This window comes from Pseudophryne corroboree, chromosome 6 (genome assembly GCF_028390025.1).
Source record: "Pseudophryne corroboree isolate aPseCor3 chromosome 6, aPseCor3.hap2, whole genome shotgun sequence".
In the NCBI taxonomy this organism is placed as follows: domain Eukaryota; kingdom Metazoa; phylum Chordata; class Amphibia; order Anura; family Myobatrachidae; genus Pseudophryne; species Pseudophryne corroboree.
The window spans coordinates 547,523,253-547,538,452 of record NC_086449.1 but is presented as its reverse complement, the minus strand read 5'-3'; the positions used below and the strand labels follow the sequence as shown (position 1 = coordinate 547,538,452).

Genomic DNA, 15,200 nt, shown 5'->3' with positions numbered 1-15,200 from the left:
CGTATGGGTACAAAGTCCTTTGTGGTTTTACACAGGTTCTAGTGACGTTTTCATTTGCACTGGCGGCCGCAAGAAGATTGACAGGAAAGGGGCATTTCTGGGTGTCAACTGACCGTTTTCAGGGAGTGCTTAGAAAAACGCAGGCGTGCCAGAGAAAACGCAGACATGGCTGGGCGAATGCTGGGCGGGTGTGTGACGTCAAAAGCCAACCCTCCAATGCTAGAATCAACGCACACGAAGAGTAAGTACAGGGCTGGTCTTGTTTTGCACAAAATGTTTTTGCAGGCGCTCTGCTGCACAGGCGTTCACATTTCTGCAAAGCAAAAATACACTCCCCGGTGGGAGGCGACAATGCTTTACATGGCTGCTAAAAACTGCTAGCAAGCGATCAACTCGGAATCACCACCAATGTCAGATAGCAGTATAACCTGCAGGCCCGGCGACAGGGGGGGTGAAAGGGGACACCCATCCCAGGCCCCAAGGTTGTGAGAGGCCCCAAGGTCTGCAGTGCGGCAGCTGCAGCATGGGTGGTTGTCGCGATATAGATCACGGCATTGCGCCGGACACCCACTGTGTAGTAGGTATTTGTACTACTGCAGCAGTCCCCCAGGTCAGCTGTCCAGATTACTGTGTGCATTGACGTCGCGCACCTCCCCTCTTCTCCTCCGTGCCCGCCCTGTCTCTGCTGCTGCGCCAACCTACAGGAGCGGCGGGACTGCAAGTGTGCGAAAGGACTGTGAAGGGGACAGATTGTAGACAGTGAGTGCTGTCTATACCTATATCTGTCCATAATCAATATATGTCGGGGTGGGTGTGCATGGGAGGTGAGGTGCCTGCCAGAGTGCTGCTGCCAATGGAGCTCCATAATCAGTGTGTGGAGGATTGGGGGAAGGGGGGGTATGGGAGGTAATGTGCCTGCCTGTATACTGGGCTGTACCTGGCATAATGTGTGTACGTGGCTGTACCTGGCATAATGTGTGTACTGGGCTGTACTTGGCGTAATGTGTGTAAGGGGCTGTACCTGGCATGTGTGTACGTGGCTGTACCTGGCATAATGTGTGTAATGGGCTGCACCTGGCATAATGTGTGTAAGTGGCTGTACCTGGCATAATGTGTGTAATGGGCTGTACTTGGCGTAATGTGTGTAAGGGGCTGTACCTGGCATAATGTGTGTAATGGGCTGTACCTGGCACAATGTGTGTAATGGGCTGTACCTGGCACAATGTGTGTAATGGGCTGTACCTGGCACAATGTGTGTACGTGGCTGTACCTGGCATAATGTGTGTAATGGGCTGTACCTGGAGTAATGTGTGTAAGTGGCTGTGCCTGGCATAATGTGTGTAAGTGGCTGTACCTGGCATAATGTGTGTAATGGGCTGTACCTGGCACAATGTGTGTAATGGGCTGTACCTGGCACAATGTGTGTAATGGGCTGTACCTGGCACAATGTGTGTACGTGGCTGTACCTGGCATAATGTGTGTAATGGGCTGTACCTGGAGTAATGTGTGTACGTGGCTGTACCTGGCATAATGTGTGTAATAGGCTGTACCTGGCATAATGTGTGTAATGGGATGTACCTGGAGTAATGTGTGTACGTGGCTGTACCTGGCATAATGTGTGTAATGGGCTGTACCTGGCATAATGTGTGTAATGGGCTGTACCTGGCATAATGTGTGTAATGGGCTGTACCTGGAGTAATGTGTGTAAGGGGCTGTATCTGGCATAATGTGCGTAAGCACCCATTGACCCCCAAATTGTACGGCTCCCTGTATTTGCACAATTATGGTATTAAAGTCTCAAATATTTGTCAATACATTTATTGTCACATGCAGGTCAAGGGGGGGCCCGCAGAGTTATCAGTGTACCGGGCCCCAAGATTTCTGTTGCCAGCCCTGATAACCTGTGCTATTCTTTTTAGAGATGAGCGCCGGAAATTTTTCGGGTTTTGTGTTTTGGTTTTGGGTTCGGTTCCGCGGCCGTGTTTTGGGTTCGACCGCGTTTTGGCAAAACCTCACCGAATTTTTTTTGTCGGATTCGGGTGTGTTTTGGATTCGGGTGTTTTTTTAAAAAAACCCTAAAAAACAGCTTAAATCATAGAATTTGGGGGTAATTTTGATCCCAAAGTATTATTAACCTCAAAAAACATAATTTACACTCATTTTCAGCCTATTCTGAACACATCACACCTCACAATATTATTTTTAGTCCTAAAATTTGCACCGAGGTCGCTGTGTGAGTAAGATAAGCGACCCTAGTGGCCGACACAAACACCGGGCCCATCTAGGAGTGGCACTGCAGTGTCACGCAGGATGGCCCTTCCAAAAAACCCTCCCCAAACAGCACATGACGCAAAGAAAAAAAGAGGCGCAATGAGGTAGCTGACTGTGTGAGTAAGATTAGCGACCCTAGTGGCCGACACAAACACCGGGCACATCTAGGAGTGGCACTGCAGTGTCACGCAGGATGTCCCTTCCAAAAAACCCTCCCCAAACAGCACATGACGCAAAGAAAAAAAGAGGCGCAATGAGGTAGCTGTGTGAGTAAGATTAGCGACCCTAGTGGCCGACACAAACACCGGGCCCATCTAGGAGTGGCACTGCAGTGTCACGCAGGATGTCCCTTCCAAAAAACCCTCCCCAATCAGCACATGATGCAAAGAAAAAGAAAAGAAAAAAGAGGTGCAAGATGGAATTATCCTTGGGCCCTCCCACCCACCCTTATGTTGTATAAACAAAACAGGACATGCACACTTTAACCAACCCATCATTTCAGTGACAGGGTCTGCCACACGACTGTGACTGATATGACGGGTTGGTTTGGACCCCCCCCAAAAAAGAAGCAATTAATCTCTCCTTGCACAAACTGGCTCTACAGAGGCAAGATGTCCACCTCATCTTCACCCTCCGATATATCACCGTGTACATCCCCCTCCTCACAGATTATCAATTCGTCCCCACTGGAATCCACCATCTCAGCTCCCTGTGTACTTTGTGGAGGCAATTGCTGCTGGTCAATGTCTCCGCGGAGGAATTGATTATAATTCATTTTAATGAACATCATCTTCTCCACATTTTCTGGATGTAACCTCGTACGCCGATTGCTGACAAGGTGAGCGGCGGCACTAAACACTCTTTTGGAGTACACACTTGTGGGAGGGCAACTTAGGTAGAATAAAGCCAGTTTGTGCAAGGGCCTCCAAATTGCCTCTTTTTCCTGCCAGTATAAGTACGGACTGTGTGACGTGCCTACTTGGATGCGGTCACTCATATAATCCTCCACCATTCTATCAATGTTGAGAGAATCATATGCAGTGACAGTAGACGACATGTCCGTAATCGTTGTCAGGTCCTTCAGTCCGGACCAGATGTCAGCATCACCAGTCACTCCAGACTGCCCTGCATCACCGCCAGCGGGTGGGCTCGGAATTCTGAGCCTTTTCCTCGCACCCCCAGTTGCGGGAGAATGTGAAGGAGGAGATGTTGACAGGTCGCGTTCCGCTTGACTTGACAATTTTGTCACCAGCAGGTCTTTCAACCCCAGCAGACCTGTGTCTGCCGGAAAGAGAGATCCAAGGTAGGCTTTAAATCTAGGATCGAGCACGGTGGCCAAAATGTAGTGCTCTGATTTCAACAGATTGACCACCCGTGAATCCTTGTTAAGCGAATTAAGGGCTGCATCCACAAGTCCCACATGCCTAGCGGAATCGCTCCGTGTTAGCTCCTTCTTCAATGCCTCCAGCTTCTTCTGCAAAAGCCTGATGAGGGGAATGACCTGACTCAGGCTGGCAGTGTCTGAACTGACTTCACGTGTGGCAAGTTCAAAGGGCATCAGAACCTTGCACAACGTTGAAATCATTCTCCACTGCACTTGAGACAGGTGCATTCCATCTCCTATATCGTGCTCAATTGTATAGGCTTGAATGGCCTTTTGCTGCTCCTCCAACCTCTGAAGCATATAGAGGGTTGAATTCCACCTCGTTACCACTTCTTGCTTCAGATGATGGCAGGGCAGGTTCAGTAGTTTTTGGTGGTGCTCCAGTCTTCTGTACGTGGTGCCTGTACGCCGAAAGTGTCCCGCAATTTTTCTGGCCACCGACAGCATCTCTTGCACGCCCCTGTCGTTTTTTAAAAAATTCTGCACCACCAAATTCAAGGTATGTGCAAAACATGGGACGTGCTGGAATTTGCCCATATTTAATGCACACACAATATTGCTGGCGTTGTCCGATGCCACAAATCCACAGGAGAGTCCAATTGGGGTAAGCCATTCCGCGATGATCTTCCTCAGTTGCCGTAAGAGGTTTTCAGCTGTGTGCGTATTCTGGAAAGCGGTGATACAAAGCGTAGCCTGCCTAGGAAAGAGTTGGCGTTTGCGAGATGCTGCTACTGGTGCCGCCGCTGCTGTTCTTGCGGCGGGAGTCCATACATCTACCCAGTGGGCTGTCACAGTCATATAGTCCTGACCCTGCCCTGCTCCACTTGTCCACATGTCCGTGGTTAAGTGGACATTGGGTACAACTGCATTTTTTAGGAGACTGGTGAGTCTTTTTCTGACGTCCGTGTACATTCTCGGTATCGCCTGCCTAGAGAAGTGGAACCTAGATGGTATTTGGTAACGGGGGCACACTGCCTCAATAAATTGTCTAGTTCCCTGTGAACTAACGGCGGATACCGGACGCACGTCTAACACCAACATAGTTGTCAAGGACTCAGTTATCCGCTTTGCAGTAGGATGACTGCTGTGATATTTCATCTTCCTCGCAAAGGACTGTTGAACAGTCAATTGCTTACTGGAAGTAGTACAAGTGGGCTTACGACTTCCCCTCTGGGATGACCATCGACTCCCAGCGGCAACAACAGCAGCGCCAGCAGCAGTAGGCGTTACACGCAAGGATGCATCGGAGGAATCCCAGGCAGGAGAGGACTCGTCAGACTTGCCAGTGACATGGCCTGCAGGACTATTGGCATTCCTGGGGAAGGAGGAAATTGACACTGAGGGAGTTGGTGGGGTGGTTTGCGTGAGCTTGGTTACAAGAGGAAGGGATTTACTGGTCAGTGGACTGCTTCCGCTGTCACCCAAAGTTTTTGAACTTGTCACTGACTTATTATGAATGCGCTGCAGGTGACGTATAAGGGAGGATGTTCCGAGGTGGTTAACGTCCTTACCCCTACTTATTACAGCTTGACAAAGGGAACACACGGCTTGACACCTGTTGTCCGCATTTCTGGTGAAATACCTCCACACCGAAGAGCTGATTTTTTTGGTATTTTCACCTGGCATGTCAACGGCCATATTCCTCCCACGGACAACAGGTGTCTCCCCGGGTGCCTGACTTAAACAAACCACCTCACCATCAGAATCCTCCTGGTCAATTTCCTCCCCAGCGCCAGCAACACCCATATCCTCCTCATCCTGGTGTACTTCAACACTGACATCTTCAATCTGACTATCAGGAACTGGACTGCGGGTGCTCCTTCCAGCACTTGCAGGGGGCATGCAAATAGTGGAAGGCGCATGCTCTTCACGTCCAGTGTTGGGAAGGTCAGGCATCGCAAACGACACAATTGGACTCTCCTTGTGGATTTGGGATTTCAAAGAACGCACAGTTCTTTGCGGTGCTTTTGCCAGCTTGAGTCTTTTCAGTTTTCTAGCGAGAGGCTGAGTGCTTCCATCCTCATGTGAAGCTGAACCACTAGCCATGAACATAGGCCAGGGCCTCAGCCGTTCCTTGCCACTCCGTGTGGTAAATGGCATATTGGCAAGTTTACGCTTCTCCTCCGACAATTTTATTTTAGGTTTTGGAGTCCTTTTTTTTCTGATATTTGGTGTTTTGGATTTGACATGCTCTGTACTATGACATTGGGCATCGGCCTTGGCAGACGACGTTGCTGGCATTTCATCGTCTCGGCCATGACTAGTGGCAGCAGCTTCAGCACGAGGTGGAAGTGGATCTTGATCTTTCCCTAATTTTGGAACCTCAACTTTTTTGTTCTCCATATTTTATAGGCAGAACTAAAAGGCACCTCAGGTAAACAATGGAGATGGATGGATTGGATACTAGTATACAATTATGGACGGACTGCCACGGTTAGGTGGTATAAAAAAACCACGGTTAGGTGGTATATATTATAATAATAATACAATTATGGATGGACGGACTGCCTGCCGACTGCCGACACAGAGGTAGCCACAGCCGTGAACTACCGCACTGTACACTGGTTGATAAAGAGATAGTAGTATACTCGTAACAACTAGTATGACACTATGACGACGGTATAAAGAATGAAAAAAAAACCACGGTTAGGTGGTATATATTATAATAATAATACAATTATGGATGGACGGACTGCCTGCCGACTGCCGACACAGAGGTAGCCACAGCCGTGAACTACCGCACTGTACACTGGTTGATAAAGAGATAGTAGTATACTCGTAACAACTAGTATGACACTATGACGACGGTATAAAGAATGAAAAAAAAACCACGGTTAGGTGGTATATATTATAATAATAATACAATTATGGATGGACGGACTGCCTGCCGACTGCCGACACAGAGGTAGCCACAGCCGTGAACTACCGCACTGTACACTGGTTGATAAAGAGATAGTAGTATACTCGTAACAACTAGTATGACACTATGACGACGGTATAAAGAATGCAAAAAAAACCACAGTTAGGTGGTATATATTATAATAATAATACAATTATGGATGGACGGACTGCCTGCCGACTGCCGACACAGAGGTAGCCACAGCCGTGAACTACCGCACTGTACACTGGTTGATAAAGAGATAGTAGTATACTCGTAACAACTAGTATGACACTATGACGGTATAAAGAATGAAAAAAAAACCACGGTTAGGTGGTATATATTATAATAATAATACAATTATGGATGGACGGACTGCCTGCCGACTGCCGACACAGAGGTAGCCACAGCCGTGAACTACCGCACTGTACACTGGTTGATAAAGAGATAGTAGTATACTCGTAACAATTAGGATGACACTATGACGGTATAAAGAATGAAAAAAAAACCACGGTTAGGTGGTAGGTATATAATAATAAATAATACAATTCTGGTCGGACGGACTGCCTGCCGTGTGCCGACACAGAGGTAGCCACAGCCGTGAACTACCGCACTGTACACTGGTTGATAAAGAGATAGTAGTATACTCGTAACAATTAGGATGACACTATGACGGTATAAAGAATGAAAAAAAAACCACGGTTAGGTGGTAGGTATATAATAATAAATAATACAATTCTGGTCGGACGGACTGCCTGCCGTGTGCCGACACAGAGGTAGCCACAGCCGTGAACTACCGCACTGTACACTGGTTGATAAAGAGATAGTAGTATACTCGTAACAATTAGGATGACACTATGACGGTATAAAGAATGAAAAAAAAACCACGGTTAGGTGGTAGGTATATAATAATAAATAATACAATTCTGGTCGGACGGACTGCCTGCCGTGTGCCGACACAGAGGTAGCCACAGCCGTGAACTACCGCACTGTACACTGGTTGATAAAGAGATAGTAGTATACTCGTAACAATTAGGATGACACTATGACGGTATAAAGAATGAAAAAAAAACCACGGTTAGGTGGTAGGTATATAATAATAAATAATACAATTCTGGTCGGACGGACTGCCTGCCGTGTGCCGACACAGAGGTAGCCACAGCCGTGAACTACCGCACTGTACACTGGTTGATAAAGAGATAGTAGTATACTCGTAACAATTAGGATGACACTATGACGGTATAAAGAATGAAAAAAAAACCACGGTTAGGTGGTAGGTATATAATAATAAATAATACAATTCTGGTCGGACGGACTGCCTGCCGTGTGCCGACACAGAGGTAGCCACAGCCGTGAACTACCGCACTGTACACTGGTTGATAAAGAGATAGTAGTATACTCGTAACAATTAGGATGACACTATGACGGTATAAAGAATGAAAAAAAAACCACGGTTAGGTGGTAGGTATATAATAATAAATAATACAATTCTGGTCGGACGGACTGCCTGCCGTGTGCCGACACAGAGGTAGCCACAGCCGTGAACTACCGCACTGTACTGTGTCTGCTGCTAATATAGACTGGTTGATATTTAAAGAGATATTAGTAGTATACAACAATACTATACTGGTGGTCAGGCACTGGTCACCACTCCTGCAGCAAAAGTGTGCACTGTTAATTAATATAATTGTACTCCTGGCTCCTGCTAACAACCTGCAGTGCTCCCCAGTCTCCCCCACAATTAATTATAAGCTTTTAATTTATACATTGATGACTGTGCAGCACACTGGGCTGAGCTGAGTGCACACAGACTGAGTCACACTGTGTGACTGACTGTGCTGTGTATCGTTTTTTTTTTCAGGCAGAGAACGGATATAGCAGAGAGAAGTGAACGGATATATTATATTAAATAAAAGTTAACTAGCAACTGCACTGGTCACTGACTGTGGTAAACTAACTCTGTCTGCGACTCTGCACAATCTCTCTCTATCTAATCTATCTATCTCTATTCTAATGGAGAGGACGCCAGACACGTCCTCTCCCTATCAATCTCAATGCACGAGTGAAAATGGCGGCGACGCGCGGCTCCTTATATAGAATCCGAGTCTCGCGATAGAATCCGAGCCTCGCGAGAATCCGACAGCGTCATGATGACGTTCGGGCGCGCTCGGGTTAACCGAGCAAGGCGGGAAGATCCGAGTCGCTCGGACCCGTGGAAAAAAAAGTGAAGTTCGTGCGGGTTCGGATTCAAAGAAACCGAACCCGCTCATCTCTAATTCTTTTGCACCATATCTGTGTTCCTATCTCTGTTGACATGGGGGAGACCTTGCCTCTCTGCCAGGACAATGTACAAAAGTAAGATATTTTCACAAGAGTTGCACTCACTCCACCCTACAAAACACCAGGGAATCACATTTATGCTAAGAACCACCTGCAACCTGCATTTTAGGCACAGCATAACTCAAAACTACTTGCTGGGGGTTCCTGAGGAAAACCACTAGTGCGCCCCTGCTGTTTGTATTGTGAATCCCAGCTGATTGTTAGAATCCATCATGTCTGACCCAGAATTGTGACAAGTCCTGTTACACTAAATGCTCTCTCTCACTCTGTCTCATTTTATGTGTTTCATTTAATTCCACTGTGGCTGAGGACCATGCAAGAGAAGCAATGGATCCAACAGTATTGTAAATGTTGTAACTATATAGCAGAGCTGCAGTGGCCATTTGGAACTTCTGGTAAATGCCAGAAGTGCTGATGGGCCAGACTGGCCACATGCAGTGTACTAGGCTTACAGATTGATGGGAGCGTGCTGTGAGGTCAGGCCACCATAAGCCATGACCGTACCATGGCTGCACCTCCTTCAGTTGTGGTCACGCCCTCTTACCCCATGGACCACACTTTTGCAGAGCAGTGTGCCAGAGTTGTTTCAGAACCCCAGTCCATCCGTGCTATATAGAGACTATTTGTGAATTGCTTTTTGTAAAGTGGTAGGAACGCTCAATATACAATAAATTATAGACGCGTGTGTATTGAGATAGGTATAAGGAAAATTGTACTGGAATTGTATTTGAAAGTTGCAGTGGGTTATATTCTTGCCTAGACTGCTTGATGAAAATTTTTTTCCCATGATCTGTGAATTGTATGTTTAAATAAACCTATGGTATCCTCAAAGCATGCTTTCCATGTGAGAGATGGATAAATACATTCCCCATGTGTGCCCCACCTGAAGACATTTACATGTTGCAAGACCCATGATTTCTCTTCGTGTGACCCAAGGGTTATGAAGTTATTACATGGCATCTTCCAGATCAATGACTCATGAAAGTAAAGTATCACCTAAGGGGTTTTGCAAATCATTTTCAGATTATACTGTACCACAAACAATATTACTGATTGCAAAGGGCGCTATTAATTTAAGAGTATAATCTAGATCCTGACTTCACATTAACAAGGGAATGTAAAATCATAAAATACCTATATAGGTTTTGTACTGCTGTTTGCCTGTCACTGCTTATCACTCACTGTATGCCATTATTTTTACCAATGTGAAATATGTAGCTTTGGTGATGTTGAGCCTCTCGTCACCACGTATACTGATTGCTTTACTTCATATCTTTTAACCATTTAACTGGCATTTTTTTTTCTTTTTGAAAAACATTCAGAAATTGACAGGGTTTTTTTTATGAGTGAATAGGATGAAAAACATGTATTAAAACTTATTCAAAACTATTTTATTAAAAAAATTTTTTTTTTATGTTTGTACTATACAATACTACAGAGGGGAGGCGGCTTGCAGGACTGAATGGTTCGCACCTTGATGACGTTAGCGCACCGTCCCCGGCCGGATCTCGCCGCAGCACGGGTGTCTTTCTGGTACTTGGAGTCTGTTTAGGTAAGTGAAGTTGTTTGTATCTGTGTTCTCTGAAGACGAATTAAAATCCGAAACATTAGAAACTCACACCTGTTGCCGCAATGTGTGTTTCTTTTGACTACAATTCCCTGTGAGTGCCGCCTATCCACATTATATATATATATATATATATATATATATATATAAGTGACAGGCTGTATAGCAAACAGCGGCACTCAGAGACTGACAAAGCCAAAGTAAGGTGCTAGTGCTTTTAGTCCATGGCTGGTGGTTCCAACGTTTCGGGGCGCGCAAGCCCCTTTTTCAAGGTGAGCCAAATAACAAGTGAGAGTAAGGTAGCCACATTTTGGTCGCGCTAGGATGCTGACTAGCAAAGTGTAGCATGGTGTTTCTATCAGTGTTTCCTTTTTTTAGGTTTAACTGCTAGTATGTGCTATTTTTAGATTAGTAATAGCTTATGTACCTATTGTCTAGCATCGGTTTAGTGACTATAGTAAAAGTCTGTTTGTTTAATCTGCAGCCACATGTGTATTTTGCTTTTGTTGTTTTTTATCATTCACAGTGGTTTGTTAGGGCCGGGTTGCCATGACGCCGGGCGGTCACCAGGGCGCGCCGGAGGGCGCGTGTCACACGTGTGACGTCACTGACTTGGGAGACGGCGCGGCGCCAGCGGCTTCCTGACGGGGGGAGAAGGTTATGTAAGTATGTCTTGTTTGTATTGCATGTTATATGATTCTGATGACGGTTTTTGGATAAATCGAAACGTTAATCTACAGAGCTATGGAGTAGTTGTCTGTCTCTTCTTTGGTATAACATTACTACAAGTCCTGAGAGTGCCGCCTTTTTCCCATTGTGACTGTTTAGACCCGTGCTGGGTCTTGTTTGGAGGGCACCTGGGCACATTTGTGGGGACACAGCTGAGTGCCGGTGTGTATGGAAGGTGAATACACGTGCATTGTGGATTAGCGGTGGGACAGCACCCAGCCGCAGCAATACACGGGACACAAGGCACCGCTTTTGATTATTTTTGGTTTGACTGTCTGGATTCCTCCCGGTTACCAGGAGGGCGGAGTGCACGGTCACTCAATCCTGGACGGTTTTTGTTTTTATCTCACTCATCATGCAAAGTAACACTGGCTACAGAAATGTTGTTTTACCCACGGGAGAAACGTGGAGTTATTCTGACGCCGATGCTGACACTATTAGGGTGAAGGATAAGCTGGAATCAACAGGTGGATTGGAAGTACCTGAACAGCTTTTTACACAACTACTAAGGTTATCCAAAAAAGAGGTTGACTTTTATTTGCACGGGGTGACCCTGTCGGATTACCACAGGAGTGGACAAATCCCCAGAGGGTTCCGGATACGCAATATCCCAACGATTGGGAAGTATAACGCTGAGTTTTGTAGGAAATGGGCTGCCATTCTCAATAAATGCAGCCTGGATCTCATCCTACTCGTTATTGAGGAGTCGTCCAGGGAACTGTCTGAGATCCGCAGCAAGAAAGCTATATTTGAGGCAGCACATCTAGACATCCTCAAATCAGACGATAAGGAGAACTGGATGGAGAAATTGACCACCCAAGTCGAGAAATACCGACGTGAGCTCGTTAAGTTCAAACGGGACAAATTACAGTTGGTACAGAAAGATTATGCTGAATGTAAGGTCTACTCTTGGGCCCAACACCTGGATGGACAAAGGCAGTATAGACCTCGACAATATAGATTTAGACGCTTTCCTGGTGATGCGGAGTCCTCAAGTGGAGGTAATTCCTCCCAAAGCGAGATTGAGACACAAAAGAGAGGTGCAGCGAACAAACCCCCTTTAGGGGTGAGTACGCGCGCTCAGCGTGACACAAAAGGAGACCGGCTACCCGACGAGGGAAGCAGTGGCAAAGGACGCTCAAAAGCTGCCACCAAGAAGAAAACCAAATCGTTTTTAACTTGTCCAGTCGGACTCTGTCGGATGCTGAATTACGGGTTCTCAACAAAGGACTGTCATTTGTGCCATCTAGCAGTTTTGATGACTTCCAATGGAAATTGGATCATTATAAATTTGACCGTAAGCTCCGACTCAAAGAACATTTCTCTAAGATGCCGACTCCCAGTGCAACTGAGACCGGTACAGTGATTCGCAGCAAATCAAATTTTGATCCACTAAGTATGAATACCTCATTGAAATGCTTCAATAGAACTCTGGATCAGCAGGTATTGGAGATCAAGAAACGGGAAGGACAACTTAGGCCCAATTTATCTAAAAATGAGATGGAAGCTCTTAAGGTCCTGAGCATGGACCAGTCCATCATCATCCGCCCTGCCGACAAGGGGGGCGGAATTGTTATACAAGATCTGGGACAATATAAGAATGAGATCTATCGGCAGCTGGGGGATACAGCTGTCTATGCCAAATTGAGTGCTGATCCGACCAAGATGTACAACCAAGAACTGGGCAATATTTTGGAAACAGCGGTCAAGGATGGAATCATCACGAAGAGCACACAGCTGGCTCTTTTTGAGGAACATCCTGTGGCCCCGGTATTATACACGCTACCTAAAGTGCATAAGCACCCGACGGAGCCGCCTGGCCGGCCGATCATCGCCGCCAGAGATTCCATTTATTATAAAGTCTCCAAATACTTGGATAACTATCTCCAACCCGTTATCCAGGTTCAGTCCACCTACTTGAAGGATACGACGGCGTTAATTCTGAAGCTACAGGCGATCAAAGAGGTGCCAGTGGGCAGCTTCCTATGCACGATGGACATAGTAAGCCTGTATACGAACATACCCCACCAGGAGGGGCTAGAAGCAGTCAGGAGGTTGCTGTCCACGAGCCCTCGATATAATGGACCCGATGTATCTTTTTTTCTAAGATTACTAGAATTGACATTGAAACGCAATTATTTTTTGTTTGACAAGGGGTGGTACATACAGCGGCAGGGATGCGCGATGGGGTCATGCGTGGCCCCCGCGTTCGCCAACTGCTATATGTTTGACCTGGAACGTGATGCCTTTCTCACTGATCCAGGTGTGGCAGAAAAAATTATTTTTTTCGTGAGGTATATAGACGATTTGCTGCTAATCTGGACGGGTCCCAAGCAGGATTTTATTGATTTAATGCTACATGTTAATTCTTGTGACACCACTATTAAGTATACATATGAGATCAGTGATGTTAGCGTTAATTACCTTGATGTTTGCATTTCCCTGCAGGAGGGTAAGATTCATACAGGATTGTATAAGAAAAGCACTGATAGAAACACCATGCTACACTTTGCTAGTCAGCATCCTAGCGCGACCAAAATGGGGCTACCTTACTCTCAGTTTCTGAGAGTTCATCGGATTTCCGATGATCCAGTGGAAACTGAGAAGGAGATTGACCTCATGATACGTCAATTTATTGCAAGGGGGTATAAATTTGATGCCTTGATTGAAGCCAAGGAGAAAGTGCTCAAAATTCCTAGGGCAAAGACATTAGAAAAGAGTCCAAAAAAGGGGGGGGGCAGAGAGGTTGTCCCTTTTGTCCAGAGGTACCACTCCTCGAGTGGGAAGATTGCTAAATGTGCTAAAAGATTGTGGCCCATAGTGACTACGGACAAGGACTTGCCGTGTCTCCGGAATGCCACGATGATGCCCAGTTTTGCTAGGGACCGCAACCTCAAAGATTGGTTGGTGAAGAATGACATTTCTTCCTTCCAGAACATAGTCCCTACCAATTTTTTGACCAAAAAAACAGGCTGCTACAGGTGCACTGGATGCACCACATGTAGCTACATGGAGACGGGGAGTTCCTTTCCGCACCCACAGACGGGAGTGAGGTGTGCCATTCGACAGGTGTTAACGTGCTCAAGCACATTTGTTGTTTACTTCATACGCTGTCCTTGTGGTCTCCTCTATGTGGGGAAGACCACAAGGCAATTTAAGGAACGGATGGCCTTACATAGGTCCGCGATTAGACAGGCATTAGAACACACTGGGACACATAGTCAGCCGGTTGCTAGGCACTTCAAAGCATTCAATCATGGGCTCAGTACCTTACGGTACAAAATTATAGATCAAGCACCCAAGAGGACACGGGGGGGGTGATAGACACAAGGTATTGCTGCAAAAAGAATCGCGTTGGATTCACCGCTTGGACACGGTCTCCCCTCGCGGTTTAAATGAGACGCTACCGTTGAGTTGTTTTTTGTAACATAACCATTCCTTTTTTTAGGTTTAACTGCTAGTATGTGCTATTTTTAGATTAGTAATAGCTTATGTACCTATTGTCTAGCATCGGTTTAGTGACTATAGTAAAAGTCTGTTTGTTTAATCTGCAGCCACATGTGTATTTTGCTTTTGTTGTTTTTTATCATTCACAGTGGTTTGTTAGGGCCGGGTTGCCATGACGCCGGGCGGTCACCAGGGCGCGCCGGAGGGCGCGTGTCGCACGTGTGACGTCACTGACCCGGGAGACGGCGCGGCGCCAGCGGCTTCCTGACGGGGGGAGAAGGTTATGTAAGTATGTCTTGTTTGTATTGCATGTTATATGATTCTGATGACGGTTTTTGGATAAATCGAAACGTTAATCTACAGAGCTATGGAGTAGTTGTCTGTCTCTTCTTTGGTATAACATTACTACAAGTCCTGAGAGTGCCGCCTTTTTCCCATTGTGACTGTGTATATATATATATATATATATATATATTGTTCCACACAAGCTACTATAGGAGCAATTACTGTATGGCCAACTCTGCGTCAGTTCCAAATCCACTCTCTAGTAATACTAAAGTAGTTAATCTCATTGGCAGTCAAAA

The 15,200-nt window shown here is 46.1% G+C and overlaps 1 long non-coding RNA gene across 2 annotated transcripts in view; it reads left to right on the top strand.

Annotated features, from left to right (window-relative positions):
• LOC134932867 (uncharacterized) overlaps positions 1–15,200 on the top strand; it is a 207,746-nt gene that overhangs the window by 131,861 nt on the left and 60,685 nt on the right. The window contains exons 4-5 of one of the 2 annotated variants that reach the window (XR_010179515.1): positions 10,312–10,425; positions 10,967–11,108. This is a non-coding gene — a long non-coding RNA (uncharacterized LOC134932867). Of the gene's footprint in view, positions 1–10,311; positions 10,426–10,966; positions 11,109–15,200 lie in introns of those variants that run through there. The other variant, XR_010179514.1, reaches the window with a different exon arrangement.